This window comes from Ambystoma mexicanum, chromosome 1p (genome assembly GCF_040938575.1).
Source record: "Ambystoma mexicanum isolate Mex_15411 chromosome 1p, UKY_AmexF1_1, whole genome shotgun sequence".
In the NCBI taxonomy this organism is placed as follows: domain Eukaryota; kingdom Metazoa; phylum Chordata; class Amphibia; order Caudata; family Ambystomatidae; genus Ambystoma; species Ambystoma mexicanum.
Window position 1 is genome coordinate 966,440,597 of NC_090921.1, and position 20,616 is coordinate 966,461,212.

Here is a 20,616-nt window from a genome sequence, read left to right on the forward strand (position 1 = left end):
TATTATTTATTCTCACGTTTTGTACCATGCTATACACCACGAGCTGCCACAGTGCGCGCAACAAAATAGAAGGAGCATAAATAATTTAAAGGAGGGAGATTTTGTTGTGGAAAAGTCACGTTTTAAACTCTTGTCAGTTTGGGATGGCTGCTTCATGGCACAGAGTGGATGGAAGGGAGTTGCACAGTTCGTCGCCAAGGAAACAAAAAGGGGCGATTCCTCCCTCAAATCTTCTTTTTGATGTATTGGGCGTGGAGACGATTGATCCTGATTGACCAGGAGATTCTTAGAAGGTGCGTGTCGAGGAAACTTGGAAGTCAGATAATGGGTACCTCGCCCATGCAGGGGTTTATGAACTGGCATCTTTTGGCGACAGGCAGCCAGTGGATGGAAGCCAAAGCTGTGGTCGGGGTATGACAGTCGTCTTGCTGTGGCATTCCAGGCACGTCACAAGTGCAGACTTTGCCATGAACTGGTGGGCTAGGAACAGACAGTTGCCTTAGTGAAGGTGAGAAATTAAATAGGGTGTTTACGGCTCGGCAGAGTATGGGACATTATAAGACAGACAATACGTCATTACAAACTGTGACGAATTTGGACGATTCATCCCTTCTCCCTGGAGGGGGAGCCACCCCTTTTGAGGCTAGGCAGGTGAGCCTGCGATGTAAGACCATACATAGGGGTCTGGGCAAGTGGAACCTCACTGGGAGTGACTTCCCTCTTGGGGACAAGGGCTCCCATTCTGGAATAGAACTTCTCATTCAAACCACCTTGTCTACATATATGACTATGGAAAAGACTTGTATATCTCCTGCAACCACGTTATTATACAAAGATCCTTCTTTACCTCTCTTGGCTGTAGGTCATGCTGAACACAACCTGAATGCCCTGGTCAACAAAGAAGGACACTGTGATATGTATAAGAAGAGGACGGATTGTAAAGCAAGAGAGAGCCATGCTGAGCCACGGAGCCTGCAGAAGCAAGGAAGTAGAGCAAAATGCTAACCGAACGCCTGCGGTTCGCTTTCTATCCAACCTAGAAGCGCAGGTCAGAACGGGAGCAGAGATGGAAAGACACCGGTCTCGTCTGGTGGCATGACCATGCAGGACCCTTGGTGGTCTGGGAGGCTGTTAACAGAGGCCCAAGACCAGACCGTATGAGGGAGCCCGGATCCCTGAGCAATATGCATGTTGGATTGTAGCTACAGAAATACACAGAGTCGACAAGATTTCGGGAGAGCTGAGAAATCTGTGTATGCAAACACCCTATGAAGGGGATTGAGAGTAGCAAAGAATATTGTAAATAATGGCTAAGAAAAGCTACCAAGGTTACGGGAACCTGGCAAACCCGAGAGTGGAAAATCCAATATAACGAGCATTAGGAAGGAATACAAACACTGTGAATCAAACATTGGGGATGACGACTGGAAAAGTTATTAAGGTTACGGGAGCCTGAAAAACACAAGAGTAAAATCCCTATAAAAGGGGGACTGAAAAAAGTACTGTGAATAACGGCTGGAAAAACTATTCCCCAATGTGTAACTAACACACGAAAGGGGGAAAGAAGGATATATGAATAACTGAATTAAGGATAAGAAATCCAGAAAGACAGCAAAGCTTCGAACAACCAGACATACAGTGCTCTCTCTCTTACTACAGTGTCTGCAGAAAGCACTGTCTCCCCTCCCCTCGCCATTCTCGGTCCATTTCCTTGACGGGAACATTTACCCGTAGAGGCCAAAGCTAGGGTGGTTCAGTGGGAGGTAGAGTTGGGGAGCACTGTGAGAAGCAGACACTATTGCATCCCTAGGTAGACGCGGTCTCAGAGAGGATAACGGCAAGCAGTAACACTCGCCAATCTCAGAGTGGTAAAACCTGGACTCACGTGGCTGAAGGCTGGCTGCTTGGCTATCCTTACCTCAGAGGCCTTCAGGACTGAGCAGTGGCTCTTCATGTAGGTTTAGTCCAGAGGCAATACAAGTTTAGGCTTCCTACGGGATGTGAAGGTTTTCCAATTTCCATGAACAAACGTTTTTGGAGCGAGAGTTTTTGCAAAGTGAAGTAGCATGGCCCTCCCTTCCAAACAACCAAGTTTATTTCATATTAAGAGAAATCTATGAAACGTATGACACAAAGTAAAACAAGTACAAAATTAACATGAACTCTCAAAAAAAACACTTGATCACCAATTATGTCATTACCTTCAAATGCCTGCTAAAACACTACAGAATTATATAATTAAAAAGGTGCCTAAATTAAGAGCACGACAAGTGAATAGTATGGCATTTGGAAGCAAAACAAATGTCACTCATGTGCAAACGTGTATATGAACGCAGAGAAACATCAATGTATGTAGGTTTCACATCCAGACATACATAGTGGCTGGCCCATTAGGTTAGAGAGGGCAGTCCCACCGCCTTTCAGGCACCCCTGACAAAGTCCATGAGTGACAGCAGAACTAACACTGCCTCCCTCACGCCTGGGCATTGCCTTTCTGTACTTTGCATTTGCAATGGGATGGCTCTGAGTCTGCCCCAGGGCACATGTGCAGTACAGGTTTATGCCAGGCTTGTGAAGTATTGTCTCCATGAGCCAGGGATAAATGGTATCCTAGAGGCAGTCACCCTGTCTCTGATAGAGAATGGGGGGGTCAGCAAACTGACCCCACGCCGAGCCTGTGCAGAGGCACTGCCCAGGAGTGGAGAGATCTAGAACAAAGTGAATGTGTGCAATTGTATCAGGACAGAGAGAGTTTGATTTGATGTCGGAGTGTGTTGCTTGATGTTGGTTCGATGGGGGGCAGACAGCATGAAGGTGGGTCAGTGCTGCATATATTGTTGAGACAGTCTGCATTATTTTTTTTGGGATCAAGCAACATGGTGAAAAGGGGGCAGTGGAGCATGTATTGATGGAAGGCTAAACAATGGTATTTGGGCACTATCAGCATGAAAGAGGTCAGTGCTGGCATAACTTTTTGCGACAGCCTTCATGGTATTCTCTGGTCAAAACCAGGATAACAGTGATATATGTTGTTGTAACGGGTTATTTTTTGGCATGCTGGAATGTATTGTGGGACCAGCCTCATGTTTTGGGTTGGACACAAACAGCATGAAAATGTGTTCTATGTTGTCAATACTGGCATATACTGTAACAGGATCTCATGGTTTTCCTTCTCCACGGTCAGTGTGAAAATGCTTACATAATGTTCCTGTGTCTTGCTGGTGGCCTGGCATCTCTTTGGGTATTTCTTGGATGGTCCTACATTGTAAATTCTATGGATTTTCAACCAATTTTTAAGAAATGTGTGCAGTAAAAGGCATAAGAGACCTTATTTTTAAATGTTTCCAGCGAGACGACACTACCATACCACTTTATTTGGTTCGGGCTTCATCAGTAGAGCGAATTTAGGGGAAACATTTACAAACTGCCACCACCTACAAAAATCACCAACTGCCTCTGGTCTGGAGGCAGTTTCTGTTGTAAATGGCTGACAGGTCTACACACTGTATATCAAAGACAAGTCAGGCGGAGTCTGTTCCTTGCTACAAATCGCCAATCCCAACCAACAGGAAACACTACTGTTTACCCCAACTACACAAAACGGGCCTGGACAGAGCCCAAAAAACGGAGCCTCGTATGAAACGTCAGCAAGGCTGATTCCATTTGAGCTTGCTGCCCGACTACTTCCCCTTGTCCCTTTGTTAATACGTGAAAAGAGCAGATGCAGAACCCGCTCAAATTCTAGTTCTTAAGATCATGATTTTGATTTTTGTGCAACCCCTACTTAGTAAGCCCCTGACCCTTTAAATAATATCATGTATGTCTACAGTGTTGTATGCCCGATTCCTCCCACTTCCAAGAGCTGTAAAGGTTTATAGTCATTGCATCGAATGCCAAAGCATTGAATGCCTTACCATCTAAAAAAAAGCGTCGAAAAAAAAGCATCAAATGCATTTTTTTCTTTTTTTTAATGAGGGGGTCCATCCAACACCCCTTTTTTAACCTTTAAAAACCCAATACAATTTTTTTAAAAAACTTTACCTTACAAAAAAATGCATTCGATTTTTTTTTCGCCGCTTTTCTTTCGATGGTAAGGCATTCAATGCTTTGGCATTCGATGCTATGACTAGATACCGGCTGTAAAGATAGCTATTATTATTACCCAGTTTAACAGAACCCGATTTATCATACTTGAAAGGATGAATGGGTGAGTCGTCCCTGCCAGGATTTGAACCTGCGACAGGTAGGCATGCCTCTTATCTGAGATGAGGGCTTGTGAGGTATTTTACTTGACAGTGTTTAGATGAGGCAGCCACCTACAGTCCTACTATCCGAACGAACACTAGCTTTGACATATAAACAACAATGGTAGCTCTTCTGCATACTTCCATTTTTTTGTTATTGCATTTCTTCACTGGGCAGAAACGGCACCAAGATTTCTGTGCTATATTTTGTGATTAATGCAAAATCCTATTAAAAAGAGCACCGACTGTGGCGCTCGCGGCAAAGTCTCTAAGACCCGCCTGGCATACTTTTACCATTGGCTCAGATCTAAGCAGTTGGCAGGGTTGTGGGACGTGCTTGAACCGGTAATATGAACCTTTTTAGCTTTCGAAAAAGTTAAAACAACCATTGAAAATCATCCCAGAAAAACCTCCACCTTCATTAAAAGTTCAAAGCAGACACTGCAGAGCTTCTGCGTGCAAATAATACAATTCAGATCTGAAGTACCCTCCGAGATATGCCATGCTGTTCTGAACTTTACAATTCAAAAAGAGCAATGGCACCGGTGGCAGCATGGACAACCATCTTCAGAGCAGGAGAAGGGCTGGATGGTACAGGCAGGCCGTTCTGTTACAGTTATTGAAACAACATTGTGACTTTATGCCTTGCAAGGTATGCTAACTCAGAGTGATTCTCCATTACATGAAGCAAACGTGCAAATCTCTTGTAGGCATCCTACTCTGTAGAGGGGTACTCAGAATCCAAAAGGAAATGTAAGGTTTTTATACAGCACCACATGAGGCATTCCCCATCTAAACAATAATGTGCCATTAAGCACCTGTTCCAAGGGCTGGATCAGGTAGTAATGGCCCAGCAGCCCGAGTTATAGGCCCGAGCGAAGCGAGAGCCTATAACGAGGGCACCAGGACATTACCACCCGTTCCAGCCCCTGGAACAGGTGCTTAAAGCTAGTAGCACCGGTCCCATGGGCTGGGGCAGGGCTAATTGAAAGTATTTTTGTTCTGTGAACGGAATGAAAAGACTGTTCAAGGATGGCCGCCATGGAAAGGGAAGGCAGGGCTCCCCACTTCCCTTTTGCATAACGGTCATTGGGAGCACAGAAGAAGGAGCGGCTGCAGCCACTGCCGAAATAAGGTAAGTTGTGCGCTGGAAATGTTAAAAAAAACGAAATGTTTTAAACGGGGCAGTGGGTGGGAAGAAGACGTTGGCCGGGGGAACCAGCTGTCAGGCAGTTTGGAACATGGGCTGAGATTGCTGGTTTTAGCCCGCGTTCTTAGCCACCTCATTATTAAACAAGTTACAAGTTAATGGTAGTACATTTATCAACCTCCCCGGATCAAGGACAGAGTCAGCCCTGTCTGGATTAGAACTTGTATCATATCAGGGGGAATTGCGTAACTTATTAACGATGCTACTGGCTAAACTAATAATAAACAGTAGCTGAGAGTAACGTGTACACATATAACTTCTCATTTTATCATCCAAATCGGCCACGACGCCCATACAAAAGAACACTATTTTCACCCCAAAGTATCTTTGATGCATGCTGTACTCAAGCTTTTGTTGTAGCGGCAGGGGCTCTAAAGCAGTCACCCCAATTACCAGCAGAGAGACACTCTGGTCCATCAAAAACTCCCCACCACAAGAGCGGAAGACTCAGTCATGGGGCTAAAGTTTACTGTCTTTAATATCTAACAAAACAACAGGGATCACGCTAGAAAAACATGAATTCTCCAGGGTTCTCATCTTTGAAGCCTATCTGGCATTCATATTGGTCAGTTTAGGCGATCTATGTACGTGTCCTATAGGGGTTAATTCTACTATTGAGTAGCCATACCTAGTGGCTCCTCCTGGGACCACCTCTGCATGTTTCAAATGTTTCAATCTATAATGTTGCAGGGTCGCAGGGAGACCATTGGCTCCTGCAACATATTATATCTTCACGTGGTGAAAGGTGACTCTGGATTGGGCAGAATGGATCCTCCCAGCCCTGGAACCCTGGACGGTTACCAGGCTAAGTGTACCTTCTCAAGGCAATGAAAATGAACATGGAGGGGCTGTGTGCTCCCGAATGTTGCCATCTCTGATCACCTAAGCCTGGGAGAGTGCATGCAGTTCACAGTTTGTGAGCAACACTCATGTCTTTCCAGCTCTGATTTGGTGGGAGCAGCTTCTTTCTGCCCACCTTGATTGAATGGGCATTGTCTTACTCTGCTGGATCACGTGTGTTTAGACCACGAAATGGGGCTCTCTTACCTGTAATTATGAGGATTTTAGCCTGAATTTCTTGCAGGTGGCTTATCGTCTTGGTAACCAAAAACGTTCCCGTCTCTACTTGTCCCTGGCTGGGTGCATCGTTTCTGCTTGCCTCTGGCTGCAGCGATCATGTCAGCCCTTCCATGTACTCGAAGCTTGTCTCCCCTTCCTCATTCATTTCAGTAGGCCTATAGCTTCCATATTTGTCCATATCGATTTCCATGTGAGTTGTAGTCAAGCATGTGTAAGCTACATATACGTATACTTTGGCATTTTGAGGTTCAGCTTTGGCGAAGAATATGAATATATATAGAGTTATGTACGTGTGTCTGTCATTTACCTGCATGAGTCATAAGCATGTGTTTCATGTCTATACAATAAACAAATGCATGTTCGTGTAACTTCATGAATGGATGGCTATGTACTTCATGTCTAAATTCGGCTACGTCATGATGTCAGTGATGGTGTAATATATTTCCTGATTTGAAATCAGTCAAATTGTTCGATTGATGGCATCTCCATCTCCTCCAGATCATAAATTGGGTATGGCCCAAATGGTTTCCTGAGTAACGTTTCTCACATCTACAATACATTGATAATGGCGGTGAAAGGCCCAAGAGTGAGGTGCATCGGTTGTGTCTGTCTTCGGGCTGAGAGTCATGTGGGGGTCATGAGGGCTATGCCTGGACCTCGGTCTTCACTTTCAAAACACAGATTATCGTTTCAGCACTAAGTGACTCCTCACCATTCAAGATAGGGCTAAAATATCCGCATCTTGATATGCTGTCCTGGCCACAGCTGCAATGCGATAGGGAGGAGAGTGTGACGTAAGCCTTTTTTCAAGCACAAGGCATTCAAGCGCCCCCCTTTCTATGTAGCTGAAATCTGGTGTGGGCCTCTTCAACTGTGCATACACTTCATCAACTGGGTGACCCTTAATCAACTGGGTGGCAGGATTCAATCTGGTGAACCGTTGTTACTTTTAAAGCTTTCATTCAATTGCAGATGTTAAACCTGTGTGATTTATTATTTGTGCTTTTACTTGTTTATTATTCATTGTTTATATTTCTCCCCCACTGAATGCACAATAAAACCTGGGAGGCAGGTTTTGTAGTTGCTAACTGTGGATCATGAGATGATTCAAACGTTGACTGCCATCAGACACCCCCACTGAATTTTGGGAGTGGTAGTCCAAAATATCTGCTGAATTACATAGAAAAAAGTAACATTTGGGTGCAATGCTTTGAGAGAGTGGTGGTTTGTTGCCTTCCAGCACACTGGACATATTTGACTCATCAACCATGTTTACAGTCAGGGTGCACTGCATTTCCACCATGCCACACTTATTTTGCCCTTGTCATGTTACTGTAGACCACTGCATTGCTAGTTCTGCCCAAAAATTAAGCACGGCTCTCGTGTGTTATTATTTAATTACAGCGTGGCTGAGGAGATGTCACCTACCATGGCCTGTTCCATATCCCCCACCACCTATGAACCTCAATCCCTAAACTATGGTTGCTCTTACAGCAAAGAGGTGTATTCACTCTAGACTTGAATCTGCCCACCTGACACAGACTTTAGCACTGGCTCTTTAACTTCCTGCCTTCTGCAAGTTGTTATAATGCATGTATATATACCAGACCAGCACCTTCAGGTTGGTATTCAATTAAAGTGATTATTAGCATTGTTCCACCCCTTGCCCGAAATACTTTGGCATTGCCCACCTATAGGGTGCCAAAAGATGACCTAATGTTAGAAGGCATGCGTAATTAGCCTATGAAAGTGTCTGTGGCCAGGAGAATAGTCTGTGTGCTGCTTAAAATCCCAACCAAAATCCTTCTGTACCAGGGTTGATGTCCTTTCACTATTTGAAGACTATTGAAACGGTGTTTTTACAAGATTCGCACACTGTCATGGAAAATCAGATATGATCACGCATAGTTTGAATGCACACTCCCGCCCCTTAAGGAGAAATAGGACCCCACAATTCCCCAAAAAATGACCAACGGAGGCACCAAAGGTGTCCCGGAACATGAAGGTGGTCAGCATTACACTTGGCAAAGACTGCGTGTGTCCAACTTCGCAACTCTCTCCTGTTCGCATTCTATTTACTCCAATGTGTTCTGCATTTGTTAACAAGATTGTTGAGGTTTATTTTTCTTTACAGAGGACCACATTTGGACGTCCTACATCTGCATCAGGAGCCACTTAAAAGTCTGCACGCTCTTCACAACACCATTCAGCTTGAGATTGCACATGGTACGTACTATACTATCCATTTGCTGAAATCTCTTCTATTCACCAATCAAACCTTGCCACCAACCTTTAATCTGTTCAATTGTGCCACTTGCATCACTTAATCCAACCATTCCTTCCCCACCATTCCTCTCCAAGATAACCATGCTTCTCTCTCTCTCCACTAAGCCATGTATAATCAACTCAGCCAATCAATTCAGGCAGTCATACTTTCGAACTTTGGAACTCACGCGTACTTCACTCCACGTGTCATCAATTCTCATCTAGGCTTACAGACTCCGTCATTTATCATTCCCTGTGCAGCCAGTCTGTTCATAGTCTGCCTGGAGGAAGCATTGACGTAGGTGTCAGCAATGGGCAGGCCTGGGTTGGAGACCAGGAGTTCCTTCTTAAACCTTTTCCTTCCAGGCTTCAAGAGAGGGGTAGGATAGGTGATAGGGTAGCAGTTGGGGTAGATAGGGGATATGGAGAGCACCCTGGAGGCAGGGGGGAGAGAAACAGACAGAGGGACTGCACAGTGCACAAGGAACTCACCAGGCAGCCTAGCAGCAACACAGGTGCAGGCAAATCAGATGGACAATAAGTCAAGTGTCCAGGAGGGGTAGGGCCTAGGTTACAGCAAACAGCAGAAAGCACGACACCAGGAAGTGAGATAAGAAGACAGAGGGAGAAAACCTAGACACAGCCAACAATTGCAAGCACACACAGATATGATTTTCCAAAGAGAGGGAGAAAGCAAATATGAAAGCACATCCAGTAGTTTCAGAACACACAGACTTGACTTTCAAAAAAAGAGGTAAAAGGCCTAACTTTAAGACACAGACAATGGTTTCAAATCATAAGGATTTGACTTTGTAAAATAGAGGTAAAAAGCCTAACAATTAAACACAGCACGCAATTGTCAAGCAGCACACAGATTAGAATTTGCTGCCCTTAGTAATGAGTTACAGACTGAGAGGTTAGACAGGAAGAGGAAAATGCAGAGTGGGGCAGGACAACCATAGAAACACGTAAGGTAAAAACGTTATGGACAGCATACTGTCAGAACATTTGGTCCCTTTTGAGCAGTATCCGTAGTGGCTCAAGCGAGTGACCATTGATGGATCTGACAACCACCAGCCTCGTCTTTGTGCCCGCAAGTATCAAAGGTGGCCAAAATGAAACCAACGGGCTGGTGTATTGCACATAGAGCATTTCTCAACGAATTCAGATCCTTAATTATGGTAAGCTCTATGGCACATACAATCAGTCCTAATCAAGATATGTTTCTCAAGCAGTAACCAAGGGAGGTTCTGCTGAACGCAGAGGGTATATGCTGCCTTTGTGAGTATTCAGAGGTTGTGAATTTGCTGCAGTCTTTTCAAGCTATATTCCAGGTGCCACCGGTAAAGTCCACTTGCATTGTCTATTCTACATAAGACTACCATAATGACCAGGTGGATTCTATGGGAGAAGCTAGGAGAGGAAGCCTCCTTCCCAGAATGTCAGCATGGAAAATCCCTGATTGGACCGTATGTGTGACTAGCAGGTCCAGGAACAATTAAGTGTCCATAAGTACCCCCAGCTTGGTCAAGGAAGACCCCTGGACCATCCTAGTTGGCCATATTTGCCAGAGTTTTAGAGGGATTTTATCATTAAACAAAAAAGTCTCTGGTTGGTTAGGATTCAGCTTTAGCCAATTTACATCCCTCCCGCTGCCAGAGGGCAGTCTGCTCCCTGATAGCTTGCAGTTAGCATATCATGTTTCTATCATCTGCATAGTTAAATATTCCAGCCCAAAGGACCTAATTAGACCTCAGCAAGGACTTAAGCTTCTTCTAAAAGAGAAAGTTAGAGGTAGTGGGAAGTGAGGCAACTGACGCCAGAAGTGTCCAGCAGAACCAGAGAAGCAGTGAGAGGACGTTCTAAATGTCTGGAAAAAGGGGAGCTCAAGGAGAACTAGGACAGGACTCCTAAGTCGAACCTCCCAAACCCCCCCCCACCCACTCCCACCCCAGGAGCCTCCAGAGATTTTCAATGTGTAGAACAAATAACTGGGAGTACAGTACCGGTGGGTATAAAATTATGGAGGAGGCGTGGGATTTAAAGTTGTGTGTGTGACCTCGTAGAGGAAGCCAAAGCAACTATTTAAAAATGAGAACAATGTGGTGAACAACAAGTGGCCAGCCAGCAGCCTAACAACGGCATGAAAAGCAGCATTCAGTAGAGCGAGGGTGTGTCTGGCTCATCGGATACTGAAAGGGCATATATGAGATGCAATATTATGGCATCCCGCTGTGGGAGTCGCGATGGCCGGTAACGGCCCGCCAGCCTGAGCCAAGGTAGGCCAGTGAGGACTGTGGGCCGTGACCGGCTGTGGCCACCCCCCACAGTGGTGATGAAAGTCATTTGCACGCCAGGGTTTATCCAGAGTCCGGGGTGCAAATTTTCTTTTTCTACCTCGGCGCAAGTGACGCCAATCTCCAGAGGAAGAAAAAAAACAACAAAACAAGATGCCAGCCGCCATAAGGAAAAGGGAGGTGGGGAGGCAACAGGGAGAGGCGCCCTGTTGCCTACGCACATCACAAATAAAAAGATGGCGCCACCCAGGAAGGGCCTCGGGTGGCTAGAATGTGCCCCAGCCACCTGATTGGCTCAGCGCCCTTCCCCGGGTTCTCTCGTTTTCTCCATCCCCGTTCCTAAGAACAGTGGTCAACACCATCATTGCTGACATCGTATCTGATGTCAGCAAGTATGTAACTGATAATGTGAGCTCATCAGTGACATCAGCAGTCTTCTTGTCATTTCTAATTCCACAAGTGATGTTATATACGACTGATTGAGAAGAGATAAGGTAGAACTCGTTTTCTTTAAATTCATATCGGATTGTTGTGCACTTCTTTTTATTGCTGACATTAAAGAGGTGACATTAACTAACGCTGATTTCAGTTCAATGTCTTTTGTAGTTATGGGCGGTTTATGGGTGGCTGTAATGCGTGTTTAGCCTTGATGCAATACTAGGGTTTATTTATTTGATGTTTAACACCTTATATCCATGGTGTTTCCTTAGCTCGCAATACATTGTGTTGAGCTACTGGCACTCGTGTAGCACCAATATACTACTGGTGGAGCCTCCTAGCAATTTCTTTTAGTCTAGCAGAGCATAGTTTAAGCACTGGTATTCAACCCCCCAATATCTTTCCTGTCCCTCTAAGGGCCCCCCAGTTTGAAGACCACCAGTTTAGGTTAATGAATGTAAGGGAATTCGCGTGCAATGAGTGCCATAGTGCAGGGCATCGGGTGGTCGTTTTTGATGGTTCGCCGTGTTCCCTCCTCCATGTTGGTGAAGGTTAAAGTTCATCCCAGCCATAGAGGTCAGTCCTGTCAGATTTAGGTTCGCCTGCCAATCTGTGACAGGAGCAGAAACGGATTCTTATGGTTCGAAAGACAAGTGGTGAGCTGGGTAAGAACGGCCTAGGTGCCCATCCCCTTGCCCTCGTTTATTTCCCGTTGTCCCTCTGCTGATTGGCTGGACTCAATCGTTATATTTTTCGTGCTTTACCATGCCACCAGGAAAACAAACAAGATCCTCCAACATGAAAAGTAACTTTAAGCACAACAATGATTGCAGGAATCCATTAGTATGGCGGGATCCGGGTACACGGCCCTCTGTATATTTGGGCCTCAGCTCAAAGCCTTGAGAAGCAATTGTGCCAACAAAGAACACGTGTAATTGAATTTGTAATGACTGTGCTCGGGCCTTGTGTTGGGAGCTTTAGTAATTGACATTTTTCATTCCGGAGGATGTTGAATATGCTTTAGGAGTGCAAATGAGCCCCTTCATATTTATGTTGGTGTTTGATGCCAAGTAAGTGCTGCCTGCTCTCAATACAAAGCAAGCGCTGGCATTTGCAAACCCCCGTCAGTGAAATGGATTCAAGCATCGTGTTTGGTCAAAGGGATCCCCTGCAGCGGCGCTAATGGGCCAGGGACCTGCGGGTGCAATGTGAATGTATCGCCTATGCAGAAAGCTCAAGCAGGATGACAGGTGGGAAAAAAGTGCCCCTTTTTTCTTCCTACCTGCCAGGGCATTTCCACCCTGCAGTCCACCAGGCAGTCTGGTGGAAAGCCCGAAGAGGGGTGTCAAGACACTCCATACCCATAGTGCTCCAAATGCCCGGCTCTTGTTTACACTTCTACACACTCATGGGTGCATCTTACCATCTTGGGAACCTAGACAGGGCAAGTTCTGTTGTTGCAGCTTTCTTCCCCCTCGACTAGGCAAAATGGGGCTATAGTATACACAGTGTCAAGGATCTCATCCAGCCTCTTCGCATGAGCTTTGTCTTGACGGAAAAAGATGCTTATCTCCCACCTGCCTTCCTATATAAAAGGCATCTACACTGGTGGGAAGATGCTTCACACCTGTACTTTCTTCAGTAAATAACCTCCAGGGTATCGCCCTTGCTCCAGCATCAGCCTGCAAGTGCTCTGCTCAAGTGCTTCCTCCCGGAGACTCCCACCTGGCTCCACCATCTTCCTGCCTGGAGCCTGTGGCTCCTGTTCTCCCTCTGGGAGACTCACCTGTCTCCACCATCTTCCTGCCTGGAGCCTGTGGCTCCTGTTCTCCATCTGGGAGACTCTCACCTGGCTCCACCATCTCCCTGCCTGGAGCCTGTGGCTCCTGTTCTCCCTCTGGGAGACTCACCTGTCTCCACCATCTTCCTACCTGGAGCCTGTGGCTCCTGTTCTCCCTCTGGGAGACTCTCACCTGGCTCCACCATCTTCCTGCCTGGAGCCTGTGGCTCCTGTTCTCCCTCTGGGAGACTCTCACCTGTCTCCACCTTCTTCCTGCCTGGAGCCTTTGGCTCCTGTGCTTCCTCTGGGAGACGCTCACCTGGCTCCACCATCTTCCTGCCTGGAGCCTGTGGCTCCTGTTCTCCCTCTGGGAGACTCACCTTTCTCCACCATCTTCCTGCCTGGAGCCTTTGGCTCCTGTGCTCCTCTGAGAGACTCTCACCTGTCTCCACCATCTTCCTGCCTGGAGCCTTTTGCTCCTGAGCTCTCACCTGGCTCCACCATCTTCCTGCCTGGAGCCTTTGGCTCCGGTTCTCCCTCTGGGAGACTCTCACCTGTCTCCACCATCTTCCTGCCTGGAGCCTTTGGCTCCTGTGCTCCCTCCGGGAGACACTCACCTCATTCCAGCACCCACCTACAGTATTATGTTTTGTTCACCCCTAGGGTCACTCATCTCTCTCCAGCCTCTTACTGCAGCCTTCTGACTTTGCTTCTGGCTGTTCTTGGGTCTCCTTTGCATCCAGCGGCCCAATCTACTCAGCCTTTTGGTGTTTACCCTCCATCTTTGCATCCTTGAGTCTGTAACCACCATTGTCCACCTACTCTTATCTACTCAAGGGATAAAATGCGGACCATCCTAACCCCTTTAGAGGAGATGACTAATCTCATTGCAGAGCTGGAAGGGTAGCCTAGGCCTCCGTCTACCGCCACCGCCTTGGGTATTGAGAAGCATGAACCACCCAGTGTACCAACATCTATCAGTGGGTGGGTATACTGGCCTTCTGTGTGATAGGGGCTTTGTTCCTGTTGATAAATTGCAGCCCTTGGAACCTGGAGACGTCTTCCAATCCCAATTCCAACACTTGGCCACGTTTAAAATATTTTAATACAAAGCTTGGCAAATGTTTTCGAGTTTCTGGGCTAGAAAATCGTAACTGCCCGCAATATAATGGCAATATGTAAACATCACGTGTACACTTTGCCGCCCAGTACTGTCCTAAATGACGTGTTCCAGTCACTGTCCTAATTATATGTTTCTATCCCTACATCACATTCTGGGTTTGGCAATCTAGTCTCAAACCGGGCCACAGCACCTCTCATTTGGGAAGCCATAGCTGCGAAGCATTTTCTCTGTACAGCACTGACTTCTCTTTGAAACTAGGTTTGCGCTACTTCAGGCACTGACCAATTGAAAAGCAAGGAGTCATTAATGTACTGTTTCTTACAAGCATGCAAAATGAACCTCCACATAGTAGATCGGAAGAAGGAACACTTCCTGTAATGCTGTGATGAAGCCCATGCTTCTCTGGGTTTCGGTGGGCACCGTGCCATGTAATTGGAGGCACATGATGTGGTGGCATGAGGTGGGAAAGATCTGGATGAATGCAAGATAGCAGGGGAGACTCTGATGACTGAGAGTGCCTGGCCTGCATAGACATGCTGGGCTAGACCTACAGAAGAGGGGAGAATAAAAACTCACGTCACTCGGTCTTCTCATACAGGACTTGAGTATTCGCTCGTATTTTCCAATTTCGTCCACAATCACACATGCTAGTAGCATGGATCTACCATGCAAAGAGGTGAGGAGTTCGAATGGTCTTAGTGTGTGGAGGGAAACTGGGTGCTAACAGGCGCCCACCTGCACTGTGTGAGTGGCTAGTTGATGTGTGTAGTCTAAAGTGGAATGTACAATGGTGAGCAGGATAGCAAGGGCTGCAGAAATCATGTAGCCACAACTATCACCTGATGTAAAGCAACAGGCAATATACGGAGGGTAGCACAGGGGCAACAGGCTGGTCTTGGAAGCAAGACCACGGGAATAACAGAGGTTCGAATCCCGGATCTGCACGCTTCGAAGCGCGTTAAAAACAAAACAATACATTAAAAGATCAAATTAAATACCTAAGGAATCAATGAAAGAGCCACGCATAGGAAGCACCAACCGAGGAACAGTCAGTGCATGAGGCAGCAGTCAATCAGAAGCAATGCACGAGGCGTGGCCATCAAGGTATAATGCACACCAGACTACTACCAAAGAACACTGTACGAGAAGCAACAGTCATGGAGGAATGGGTAGGGAATCATCGGGGAGCAGACGTATAGAAGCACACAGTAGTGAGGAAGCCAACAAAGCGCGAGTGGACTAAGAAGACCATTAAAGCAAGCAAAGTGCTATTGGGATGAACTGGTTAGTGCCACCTGAACTGCTTTGATCTGCACTGGGCTTAGGACATAGGGCGAAAGCCAATGAAATGAGTATCATTTGGTTGCATAATTACACCTATGACTATAAAAATAGACCCGAAAAACAACGACGTCATAGCCAGTCCAATGGAAAAATCCAGCTTCACAAGATCACACCCCACATTATCTCAGTGATTGCCTTCCAGGGGGTCCCTGTCTTTCTCATTCGTTCAGATGTCTTCGCACCAACTATGCTGCAGGAGACATCCTACCTATGAAGAGGGAGCAGGTGGGTTATGTATCACTGAATACACGAATGAATGAATGAATGAACGAACGAACGAACGAAGAGTTTGCACATTTGGAAATTAATTGCTTAAATGTCCAATTGGTTTGCACTAGAGTACAACATTGAACATGTCTGAAGGGTGATGAAGAAATCCCCTCTCAGAAACGGCAGGAATCAGACTCTAGTGGCAGGGGGTGTTTCATTCACTTATTTGAAGTGGTATTTGTAAAGCGCAACATTCATCATTTTCAGGCTCCATGGCTCTGTAAGAGGAAGCAGGATGCTTCACACCTAAAGCTGACATGATAATCACTTTGATTAGATCCCAGTTGCCCTGGCGGTGACGGGAGAGTGAGTGACCTTGGGGAGGTGGGGCAGGTAGGGGTGGATTTACCCAGTAGAATCTCTCCCGTCCTCAGAGTAACCCACACAGAGCAGAAAGGGGCTCAGAGCTCTTGAATGGCCGGCCTGGGGACCAGCTCAGGAATCCATGTGCTTTCCAGCATCTCCAGACCACGCCCCACGCTGTGTGGATTATATTAGAAAGCCAGGTGCCGCTTCCTGACGTGATACATGTTTGTAACATTTAGTGGTAAGGAGCAGAACCACAGATCCAACTGTAATGTATGCTTCAGCCCACTCTCTAGAAATGCAATTTCTGTGCTGACATCAGGCCCTGCACAGGCCACGCTACCTTATGCTGCTACACCTGGCACCTGAGGTGTGGATCCGAGCCGCCTGCTTTGCCTTGTATATTTGTGTTTTATGTGAAAAAGTAAATATCTCATTGTTTTTAAACATAAAGAAGAGAGCTCTTTTTGTATTCCTCTGTGGGGAAAAAGAAAAGGCACAAGTTCAAGGTCGAAGTGGTTGGGTGGTGTGCGTCCACTCTTTTCAGAGGGCTGACCCGGTCTCTCATAGGTGTTTGAGGCCGGTAGTAAAACAAATAAAAATGGTATCTTCTCGTTCTCATTTAATCAATGGGTTAGCGAGTTATAAGGTCAGTGATGGGATTCCAAGGCACGTCGCAAGTTCCCGCACCCCTAGCCTACAGGAAAATAAGCGTGAATTTCTTGCACACTGTTTTATTGAGATTTCGCAGTACGGATTGTTGGGTTCAAAAGGAGTGAGTATATCATTTCTATGTTCCCAGCAAAGTTAAAGGAAACTCTCCCCCCTCAGGATTATTTTTCAGGAGTGTAAGATCTGTCTGCTGAGTTCTCTTGTGCACTCCTTTCCATTAGGAAAGACCAAGTGAATGAACTTTGAACGTCTCCCTGCAAGATAGGTTCACTTGTGGTGGCATCACTTCCGATTGGGTGTTATGATGTAAGTTTGGGCTTACCTCCAGGAATGTTCTTACATCAGCATTCTATTGTGCTGATGGTCTCACCGTTTATTTGTGGACTAGGTTCCACATTCCTCTGGAGAGCAGTTGGTGGACAGAGCTGGAGAGTCCGACTGGGTTCAGGGTTGCTGCAATAAAGGCACTTCTACAACCCTCCAGTGTCTTCATTACTACACTGGGTATTTAAATGAGCCCCTATCACCTTCCCCCTACACTCTAGTTTATATTGTCCAGAGGAAAACTGAAAAATGAATAGCTAGCAAGTGACATTGTGAGCTGCTCTGCAAAGTATTCCACTTAGACGTTAGAACACCTCAAACTATTATGTATGAAACACTTTGGGCCCGAGTGTTTTACCAATGGCGCAATCCCATTGAAAAACTGTACATCAGACCCTCTGTCATCAGGCACGGATACGCACTGTAGGTTCTGATGCAAAAAGAGTATGGTGCAATAAAAATCATGATGCCGATTGAATGCAAGAGTTTGCGGGCTATCGCGCATTCAAGCGATAAACGAGTCCTCGTGCGCTGCGAAAGCTCCTTCCGGTTAAGTGGAGCCTGAGCCGCACTGAATGGGGACCATTTCCCTCGTGCAGACAGGAAAACGATCCACCCGGAAGCGAGCAGAATAAGTAGGTCGCTATACAGCCCCGTGCACACAAAATAACATTTATAGGACTTAAAACAGTGTGTATTGCCCCGAGACAGAACGCGGATCCACCCAAAGACACATTTTCTAACATTTGTGAAATGGAGAGTCGACAGCAACTGAACAGCACAAAGAAGGAGCCGGGCGGTCACACAAAGCCAGATTAACATACTGAAGGCCACTGTACCAAGCGCAATTGGTCTTAACTAAGGTAGACTTTCTCCTCTCTGACGTGATGGTGTTTTGCAGAATCTAATCCCCCAGTTGTAGCCACCAAAAAGAAATTGATTTGTGAAGTTTTCATTTTTACATCAATCATCCATAGTTTTCTCTCGAGGCCATACCAATGACAGTAGGCACTATACAAGTGACATTTAACATAATGTAACATCATATTAGACTTGCCATAGTATGCTCCGCGCCTCGTCTTGAAACATTCAGCGTTTGGGTCTTGAGTTCTTGTTGAGCAACGTGTTGGGGGCAGGATCTGTTTCAATTCACAGAAGGGAAGCAAGACCCTACTGTTGCTCCATAAGATAATTTTTTTGGAATCTTTGATGTTGTGGGTGCGTGATTATATTTTTTTGGTGCAGGGTACCCGATGTCACAGTAGGAGTGATAAAGTCAGGTACAGTGGTGAAGGACGGCCGAAGCAGGCTTATCTTGCTTCCCCAGTACCAGGCCTTTTTATTCTCTTGGAATTCAGATCATTGAGGTTCCGCTGAACCGGTAAGGATTCCTATGATACTCACTGGACGAGGGGATGCAAATCATGCAGTTTAAAATCTGCTTCCAATAAAGAAAAATCTCCCATCAAAAAACCAAAGTAAAAAGTAGACATGAATTTATCGGGTGGGTAGCTCAAGGGTTAATTAATTTATTTATTTATTGTTTGCTTGTAAGGCACTTATACAATAAGAATATACTGGGCCTCATTACACGGAAGGCGGTGAGCCATGGCGCTATTAGCGCCATGGCTCATGCCGGTAAAATACCGGCACCGCCTTGGCGGAAAGGGGATTTACCGCCCCATTCCAAGGTTGGAGGGGCGGTAAATCCCCCTTCCGCCATTGCCCTTCCCCATTCCCATTTCTGCCCCTTAGGGCTCTATGGGAATGGGGAAGGCGCTAATTACGGCACCGCAATTTTGCGGTGCCGTAATTAGCTCCGAGGTCCCTTAGCGGGTTGGTTTTTAACGCCTGCAAAAAGCAGGCGTTAAAGCACCAACCCGCTAAGGGACCTCGTAGTAAGGCAGTAATGGTTAACGGTCACCGTTACCATTAACGGTGGCCGTTAACCATTACCACCTTCCGTGTAATGAGGCCCACTGTTTCAAAGCACCCACAGGGTAGGGAGGAAGGGAGGGTGGGAAGTACATTATTAAGCAATAGGCCCCTCGCAGGGGGGTGCATTACCACTTCAGTTAATGCCCCTGGCCCATACTTAACGAGGGGCACAACCTGAAGTGGTATGGCCCCCCTGCGAGGGGCCTATTGCTATTAGTACCCCGGACCGTAAGACCGGGGTACTAAGAGCAGATTTTTTTCTGTTCCGAAAGGCTCTGGCATTTCGGAACAGAAAGAAAGTAACAAAAATGGCCACCGGGGAAGGGAAAACGGAGTCCGTTTTATGTTTCCATGGCGGACATTCAAAATGGAGGGAGAAGGGACTACACGTAGTCCCTTCTCCCTTTCTATGGCGGCCATTCAAAAAATAGGGAAAATGTAAACAAAGAAAATGGCTGCCATGGAAAGGAGGAAGGGACTACGTGTAGTCCCTTATTCCTTTCCATGACGGCCTGTCAGGGATCGGGAGCACACACACTGGGGACAAAAGTGTTCCCAGCGCGTCCGTTCTCGATATGGACTAAAAAGAAGGTAAGTGTGGTTGGGAGGGCGGGGAGGGGATTGTTTGGATTGGGGGGAAACACCTCGATCCCCAGCGGGGGAAGATGGCAGCCTCCAGCCGTGTGGTGGCTTGGAGCAGGGATTACCCTGTTCCAAGACTCCTCATTGGCTGAGTGGCTGCCCCCCCCGCCGGGGACAGGAAGGAACATAATGGGGAGAGGAAGTTCTGGTTGGCTAACGCCCTGGCGAGGGCCAATGAGATTGCATGTTACAATCTCATTGTCCCTCGCTGTGTACTAAGAACAATTACAACAAAATGGGCCTCATTACGAGTATGGAGGCAGCCATGGGTTGCAGTACCAGGTTCTGTGAATGAGTAATTACCGGGTCATTCCGACCTTGGAGGACCCGGTAATTCCTCATGCACAAAACCATTCCCCATTCCCATTTGAGCCCCCGTAGAGCTCAATGGGAATGGGGATGGAGCTAATAACAGGCCCGTTAATAATGAAAAGATCTGTCGCATGATGTAATAGGTTTGCGTTAGGGCTGTTTGAGAAAGTACCCAGAAGCCCAGTTGCATTTCCATTTTTCGGTTTTGGGAGCACTCTGTATACCACATTGCCATAGTCTATGCTAATTCTGAATGGCATCACTTATTATGTGAAAGATGGGAAATCTGGTGTCTGGTGTATACAACATTGTTAGTAAAGCAGCTACTGGACACTGGACCAGTTTGCTCCTGCTTCTAAACTATCTCAGGG

General features: G+C 46.4%; 1 protein-coding gene across 4 annotated transcripts in view; it reads right to left on the reverse strand.

Moving 5' to 3' along the window:
* Nucleotides 1-20,616, reverse strand: part of SMPD3 (sphingomyelin phosphodiesterase 3) — a 1,269,436-nt gene that overhangs the window by 1,177,772 nt on the left and 71,048 nt on the right. The gene's annotated exons all lie outside the window — the stretch shown is intronic.